Genomic DNA, 8,618 nt, shown 5'->3' with positions numbered 1-8,618 from the left:
CAAGATTTCAGACAAGAGTCTACTATTAGTAAGATGGAAGATTGAAGCAATAAGAGAACTGACATGTTCCCAGCCTTTATTATATTTTAAAAAAATTTGGTTAGCCACATTTAATGGACTTAATGCAGCCAAAAGCAAGGTGATATATCTAGAAACAAAGACTACAGACTATACTCAAATATAAGGCTACTTATAGTCTTGAAGTCAATGATTTTGAAAATGATGTGGGAGACTAATAGAACTAAGTAGCAGTATGTTGAGGACAAAAGGACATATACTTCTTGACTACAACAGCAATGAAAATAGCACTTTACCTCTGTCTGCAGGGCTGATGTGACCACTACTGGAAAAATGGCATCTAGTTTACAAACTAAGCAAAGCCGGGAAGATGTAAGGCAAATACTATTATAAAAATCTAGCGAAATGCTTTTTCAAGCTTGAAAAACAGGAAGTCTATCAAAAATGAGATCTAATGTTGATGAAACTGATAGCTAGGTGTGGGCACACACAGTTTTGGAAAAGGAACTATAATTTGTAAGTGTGGTTTGCTGCCTACAACTTAGAGAGAGTGACAGGGTTCTTGAAGGAGTGACTGAAACAGGCATCTGAGTGCAGGATACCTGTGGTCTGACTAACAGCAGCTCCGGAAAAATTACTACACAAAGAGAACGTGCAGATGGAAAAATCCAAATATGGCATGCAAAAATAGAGTGTGAGTTGTCTGCATGGTACAATATAGACTGCAGCCTGAGAGCCTGCACAGTGCATGAAGTTTGCCAGTTGAGGAATACATGATAACTGTTTAATACAAGACGCAAGACAACATGTAATGCGAAGTATAGGGAACTGATCAAATTGTTACAAGGAAAAATTGCACATCCATTGAATACAAGCAGCTGGATTGCCTGGACTTCACAGGGCACTCCAATCACCTTATCAGAGGACTTCTTTCTTGCTCTCTGGACCACTAAAGGAGCATAGGTTGCTGGACAAGGCTGAGGTGAGCATGTTCTCTGCAAAAGTGGGATCAGAAATAGTTCTGATAGTAGTGTTGGACAAGCAGGTGCCCTTTGGAGATGCCAGCAATGCATTAGCATCAGTGATGGTCCAGTTATTTGCAACACACCAGCAGTGCAGTGATTTGGCGGGGTTAGGCTCTGGAAAAGGCTGCTAACACTGCTAATCAGATAGCACATCTCTTCCCATGAATATTTTCAGCAAGAGCTGCGAAAAACATTCTCAGGGACTAGGAAATGTACAATATGAAAACAAGGTCCCGAGCAAGGACATACTTTCAAATTACATTCTTGATCAATGGCTGCAAAGAAACAGGCTCAACCTCTATTGATTTCAAATTAAATTTTAAAGCTTATTTTTCAGCACTTCACTGAAGAGAGTTAAATTCCTGAATTTGGGACTGACAAATGTAAATCAATCGAGTTTACCAAAAGAGAGTACACTCATGACTTCTGTATGGTCTAACCTGCAAACACAGGCTGAAGCAGACCGAGTGATTGAAAGGTTAAGCAAAAGAAATTTAAAAGACAACTGTATCATGGTTTGAACTTATTAAAACAGTAACAATTGACTAGTTACCAAGGTCTGTGAAAACTCTGCAGTGACTGTAGGTCTTTCAAACAAGCATGCCTCTCTTCAACAGCAATGGTAACAGATGGATGACATTTCTTGACCTGGAACACGCCAAATGGTAGAATGACGCTCATATTCTATCAAATCTTAAAGCCAATTAATCCTTTTTTCCCTTTAAATAAGAAATGTGGTTCATCTATACAGTGGAGTTAGAAATCAATTATTCCAAGCATCGTGTTTTTAAATAATTGCAAGGGTCTTGTCTGATGGGATTCATTTTTGCAAAGTCAAAATTTAAAACCATTCACCTGTCTCCCATTGTCCATTCAAAATACCAATTCATTGCCAATTCAAAATGCATGTTCTCTAAAAGGAAGACACAGCAACAAGTTAAGATTTTGCTGTTTTGGTTTTGCATATAGGTTTCAAGCTTCATCAGACCAGGATCACATAGCAGTAAGTGTAGGAAGTCATTTTCATGTTTAGTGTCATCTACAAACCATAAAGATTTTTGGTAATATGTACATGTAATAATGCTGAGCTGTTCTCCTTAATTTGTACTGCCTTTTCCCTTTCTGGTAACAAAAAAAAAAAAAAAAAAAAAAAAGAGAGAACCAAAAGTACAGACTTCTGGTTTTGAAAACCTCCAGAATCAGTTTAGCTGATACAGATTTTCCCAGACTTAGGTTATAAGAAACAGACTTTTTCCTCAGCACCACATAGCTATGAAAACCTCTGGTAGAGAATAAGGAACAAAGGTTGACAGAAGACATGGTATTTAGCAGCAGCGGCAGCCTGTGCCATAAACACGTATCACCAGCTGTGCCACCCAAAAGCTGGCATTAAGAAACAACGGCTTCCAGCTGTCAAAAGTTGGCATGCTGACAGTAGTGGGGTTCATTTTGTCAAACTGCTTTCTGCTGAGGACAGCAGGCCAGTGGAATAGATGGGCTGGGAAGAGGAGACACTCAATGTGCCAGGGAGCAGGGTCTGAGCTAGATGAAATTCTGCTCCAGCATCTGCACGTGCTGCTAGCCAGTGCAATGCTATAGCAAGCTGCATCAGCCTAAACGACAAAGAAAAATCCCACCGCACAGGGTGGCTACCAGCAAAACTGCTTCTGCACCGTTCCTTTGCACATGGCCTCAGATGAGGCACGAGAGAAGCGGTACTTCTCCTGCACCCCCCTTGTCTCTGCCCAACATAGACAGTTCTTAGAGTATTTTGTACATCCATTTCTCATCCTGCGTCTGCAAAAATGGTGTTCTTTGGACTACCCCTTGACCCCTGTAACGTAAGCAAATGCACATCTACAAAAAGATCCCAGGGACTCACTCAGCTTGTGTAACGTGATTTAGTGAGAGTTAACTGTTACCACACTGGACTTACAAACAGTGTGCTCTGTCTGTCTCCTGCTGAACTGACTGACACACACTCCAAAATAACTGTCATCCTAAACTGAGCGTGTTTACGTTTTCCTGTGTGATCACAGAGACATTGTACGCTTTAAGCAGTTACCACAGACTATATGCATCCTAGCAGAAAGCACATTTCTGTTTTCATGATTACATAGGTTTTAAAGATAGATGTTAAAAACTATTAGGGTGAACTTTTTCATAGTATGCACGACAGATCTTGCATAGCTCACAGACTTATAATAACAAACATCTATTGTTTTTTACTCAGCTTCATAAAGAAATAGTATAAATTTTAGAAAACAGACCCTTTATGGTCAATCTTTTATTTATTTATTTATTTATTTATTTATTTCTGTGGGAAAACACGGGTAACAGTCTGTTCTGCTGCTCAATGCTGTTCTCTCATTTCCTCCCACACTCTTCGCCCCTGGGCCTCCCATTTTTAAGCCGTAGCCAAAAAGCAACCTGGGAGCAAGGCAACCGGTTACCAGACAGAAAGGGAGACTCAGCAATCGATCAGGGGTAACCAGCAAAATTAACTTCAGGCAGTGCAGTCAGATGGGACAAAGATGTTGTGTTTTGCCATACGGCAAAGGAAAATAGTAAAAGCTGTTTAAGGGGTGTTTTCTGCTCTACAGAATCAGAAATTTAATCATGATGGAGATGAGCAGAGAGGCCCTGCACCTGCCCGAGGGCAATGACAGGAGCTTTCTACCCTCTTAATTTTCACAGGAATTTGTTGCCACCTGGAAATAGGAGTCCTACCTCCACAGCTGACCAACTGGGATTCTCAATACGCACTAATAAAAGCTTTTGACAAAGGACTACAAATAAATTGTATCCATAATTTAGCCTCTGACTCAAGCTATCACTCAAAGTTTTTCTGTAAGGATTACAAGCAAATATACTTCAAGGGAAAAATAGGGAAAATAGGAAATGTGACTTCTGCTCCTTTCTCTGTCTCTGCTCTCCAAGGGACCTCACAGCAGCTGCTGACGAAAGGCCAGTAGCAATGTCACCTGCTCTGCAGAGCCTCTGCACAAATGCTGAAGCCAGCAGGGAGCTCTGTATGCTCCTCGCCTACCGCAGAAGCCGAGGGTTGTCAGCAAACTGGCCCCATAACTTTTAAAACATAAATGTGAGTGTGAATCTAAAAGAGCCACGCATCTCTGAACACGTCTTCTTGCACTCCAAATCATCTATTGTGCTCATCTGTCGATGAGCATCCACAGTACATTTGGGGTGCCTTACACCAATAGGCAAACAGCAGTTTACTTCCATTTGTGTCCTTCCTCTATTTGCAACATCCTTAACTCCTCGTCACTACCATAAATATTTCATGATCTTTTGTGATAGTTATACCTGCAGTTTATCAAAACCGCAGGTGTCAGAACCACCTAACTCCCAGCCATCGTCAAAACACTCCCAGGTCTCTATAAACACATTCCTGTCTAACACGTCAAGATGCTGCAAGACTACCTTTTACCCAATTAGTAAACACGATTGATTTGTGTGGCAAAGAGAAAAAAACTCTTACTTCCACTATGCCAATCAATACATTTCTCATAAGCAGGTCTCTCAGGTGGGACCAGTTCTAACCCGCTTACACCATTGTCTTTGATAAACCTTCCTATAATCAACACAAGTTTGATCTAAGCCTGCTTCTGAAGAGAAATCAAAACCTTTTGTTTTCTGAAATGTGTTATATGCTTCAAACAAACAAACAAACAAAAAACACTGCTGGTTTTCAAGATTGTACTGTTCCTGTTAATAAAAAGCTGCTAAGGAGTAACACCTGACCCGAGATTAAGTGAGACAGAGCAGCCAACCCCCAGCCTCCCTCTAGAGGAGAACGGCTGCGCGACTTAGGTCTGAATACTATTTGCTCTATTTTTTCCATTCTCCTGTACGCCTTTGCAACAGTAGATATTCTACCCTGCTACTTATGCCATGCTATGTTTCCTTAAGTCTGTTAAGGTTAACGTTAGCTTTCCTTTCCTAGTTAACCTCAAAGGAAATCTCAGCAAAATCTTGACATTTTAGTGCTACTCTTGGACCCCAGTGTGCATCCTGAGCAAGCAGGAAATTTAGAAGTGATTGCTGAATGGTCGGGTTCCTTCTTAACACCATATGAACAACGAGAGAAATCCACTGCTTCTGCCAGGGCTGGGGAGCCTGAACAGCAGTGGGGTCAGAGCCTAAGACCCTCAGTGACTGCACTGAGCGCTGGACACTCCCGCCAGGGACTGGAGTATTCAGAAGAGAAAATCTACCTTCCTCCATGAAAAGGAACTCAGTCCTATGCCTGATGGAGGATGCAATAAAGGTAGGAAATGGGAACTGAAGATTTTGTTTTGAATCCCTGGAACGCTTTCCAACACTGAATAATTTCCTGCGGGCATTCAGCAATGCAGAACCTCCTATAACTAGGCATCTTCTTAATACCCGTGACTGTTTTTAAGTTCATCGTGTAAAAGTAAAATCATCTCACCGATCATTTGAAGTCTGTGCAGTGATTAGGTCATGTTACTACCGGCTCCCTTAAAAATTAGCATTCTAAGTACCCAACAGAGATGAAGTTTTCATCTTAAAGGATCCTGATTGATCCAAAGCCAAATATTCCAGTAAATGGCAATAATCAAAATCCATTAAGTGGATGGACCAGTTGCAGCTTGTTTTCCCTAGCTTTTTACCATTGTGTTTTTCATCATTAAGAAGGCAGATCTGTTCCTCATAACTTTGTTAGCATTTATCAGAAAGCTATCTGCTATAGCGAGGCCATCAGAGCTCCTGGGAAATACATATAAAGACCAAAACAAGCAACCTCATTGAAACGAGGTTTGTAAATTTGCTTATCTTCTAACTTCTGGTCACCATGACACAGGGCAGATGGCCAAATTTGTTCCAGTCTTATTTGATTACTCCTTGTGTTTGTCTCTTCCGCAAGACAGCACATGAGACTCTACACTGAGTTAGCTGGGAAGGACCTCATCCTAACAGTGTCACCAAGATAATCTTATTACTCAATTGCCCAGTGCCTTCCCCACTGCTCCTAGGAGTAAAGAAATATCAAAAGGAGGTGTACGTAGTTGAAATTCAATTAAACTAAGCCCTGAACTAGGTAGTTTGAATGTTATCCACTAAAAATAGAAATCTTACAGCAGTGAGCATGGCAGAAATGCCAACACGGAAAGTAACTTAAGTTAGGGATGGAAGGCTGTTTGCAGTTAAGAACCAATAAAAGGGATTTACCACTTAATCCACACACTTGCAACAGACTTCACTCGCACTTCATGCAAACCAAATTATTTCTTCCTGTTTTCTATTTCTGTCTCTATTACTCTGTGTTTATTATTTATACAGCTCCCCAAACCTCTCTTGGATTTGGTCAGCCTAGTACAATACATGCAGAGACTCAGTTTCCTGCCTCAGGTAGCTTTTGCCAGGGGCAGAGCAGGAGCAGACCTGCAGGAAACACGGGAGTGTTTCAGCTGCCAAGACATATTGTGGCTTCTTATAACAAACACCAGGAGCTGCAGGGGAAATTTTGATTCATTCTCTAAACCACGAAAGCTGCTTGGCAGAAATGTGTCACATTGCTAAGCGGGAAAGCCAAGACAGCACCTAAGATCCTGGCTGCTGGTCAGTGAACGCCCTGAGACAAGGAGGCATCCAAGCTTTTCCACAGCTCTCACTTTCTCAGGGAGGAGGATGATGTCCAAGTACTTTGTACATTGAAGAAATCGAGGATGCTCGGGTCTTCCCATGCAACAGCTGCTGAGCAGTGCCAGCCCACCCAGGGAAGTTGCTCATTGAATGAAAACCTCTTCACAAGCAGAACAGAAAGTGATTTTAGATGGACTGAACCCACTGCAGCTTTCTGATGATTTAAAGTTGTTGCCGGCAATGTAGGAGGAAGTAGAGACCCAGACACCCACCAGTCACAGTTTCAAGGACAGAGAATGACTGAAAATGTGGTCAAAGTCACACTGACTTACGCTGAACTCCCTGATTACTTTTTTTTAATCCCTTTTTTTTTTCCTCAGCTACTCCATTTATGTGTTATTTGTCCAGTTTATAAGAGCTTCAGAGCACAGCTCTGATACATCTCATCTCCACTGCATCTTTTCAGTAATAAAAAAATGACAAAAATGGCAGAATTTTCTCAACTTAGATTCTCCAGCGGTGGCAGACTCAATGCAAACCTTCTGGTGTGTAATGAACACAGCTACTGTGGCGGAGATGTGCAGGGGGTGAAAGCCACGTGCTACTTCAATACCTGGGAATCAAGCGGATGTCTCCCAGAATAAATTACAATACACAGTAATGCTAGAAGGCTGAACCTGACAGGCCTCTCTGAAGGAGCACAAGTGTGATATGTAACTGAGGTTACCGTATAAACCTGAAGCATTCTTGGCTCTGTAACTAAATGTAAATGAGTACACATACAGCTCAGACTCACTTTCATCAATACATTTGAATTCATTTCCTAATGAGACCCCTGCAGCACTTTCTGAAGGCTATCTCATGATTTTGTATATCATCTCAAGGACTGCCTATAGTCTCGTCTGATTTCCATTCATTGAAATGACTGTCTCTACCTACATAGTTTTAGGTGGGTCAGATAGCTGGTTCATGTTGTCTGTGAGATGTTCAGCGTTGCCAGGAGTTCTCCTCTACAGGAAATACCTAATCAGCACAGTTGAGGCAAACCTCTGGCAAGTTCATCCAACTGTTAATCAACAATTGGAGCAGCAGAAACTTGAGACCAAATACTGGTTCATGTTCAGAGAGGAGAGGCATCTTCTGGCAGGTGGGAGTGAGGGAAAGTGTAAGAGCATCTGCTGATCAGCTGCAGTACCGAGCCAGGGGCCTCTGGTCCCGCTCCCACATGCAGAACAAAGGCAGTTATTAAGAACTTGGATACTGGGAGAACTGAAGATTTGAAGAAAATATTTGTTTCTCAACTGCTCTGTTTCAGTATTTCACAAGCAGAAAGCAGAGCAGCCAAAACACACTGTGTAATTTTCCTGAACATGTTTGTATATATGTATTTTTTTCTTTTCCTTTTTTTAAAATCTGTGTAATCTGTGTAGAAATTTTGTGTTTGTGAGACCTTGCTGTGGGTTAACCCTGGTAGACAGCCAAGCCCTACCCAGCCGCTTGCTCACTCCCTCCCAGCCAGATGGGGGAGAGAACTAGAAGGACAAAAGTGAGAAAGCTTGTGGGTTGAGATAAAGACTATTTTACCTTCAATAGATAAAGCAACGGCTGCATGCACAAGCAAAGCAAAATAAGGAATTCATTCACTAATTACTATCTTCAGGCAGATATATTTAGCCATTTTCAGGAAAGCAAAGCTTCGTCATGAATAATCATAGAATCACAGAATGGTTTGGGTTGGAAGAGACCTTTAAAGACCATCCAGTTGCAACCCTACTGCCACGGGCAAGGACACCTCCCACCAGACCAGGTTGCTCAAAGCCCCATCCAGCCTGGCCTTAAACACCTCCAGGGATGGGGCATCCACAGCTTCTCTGGGCAACCTGTGCCAGGGCCTCACCACCCTCAGAGTAATACATCCATCTAATTTACCATACATTTCCATCT

Source organism: Cygnus atratus, chromosome 3, assembly GCF_013377495.2.
Source record: "Cygnus atratus isolate AKBS03 ecotype Queensland, Australia chromosome 3, CAtr_DNAZoo_HiC_assembly, whole genome shotgun sequence".
NCBI classification, from domain to species: Eukaryota; Metazoa; Chordata; class Aves; order Anseriformes; family Anatidae; genus Cygnus; species Cygnus atratus.
This window is presented reverse-complemented; position numbering follows the sequence as displayed.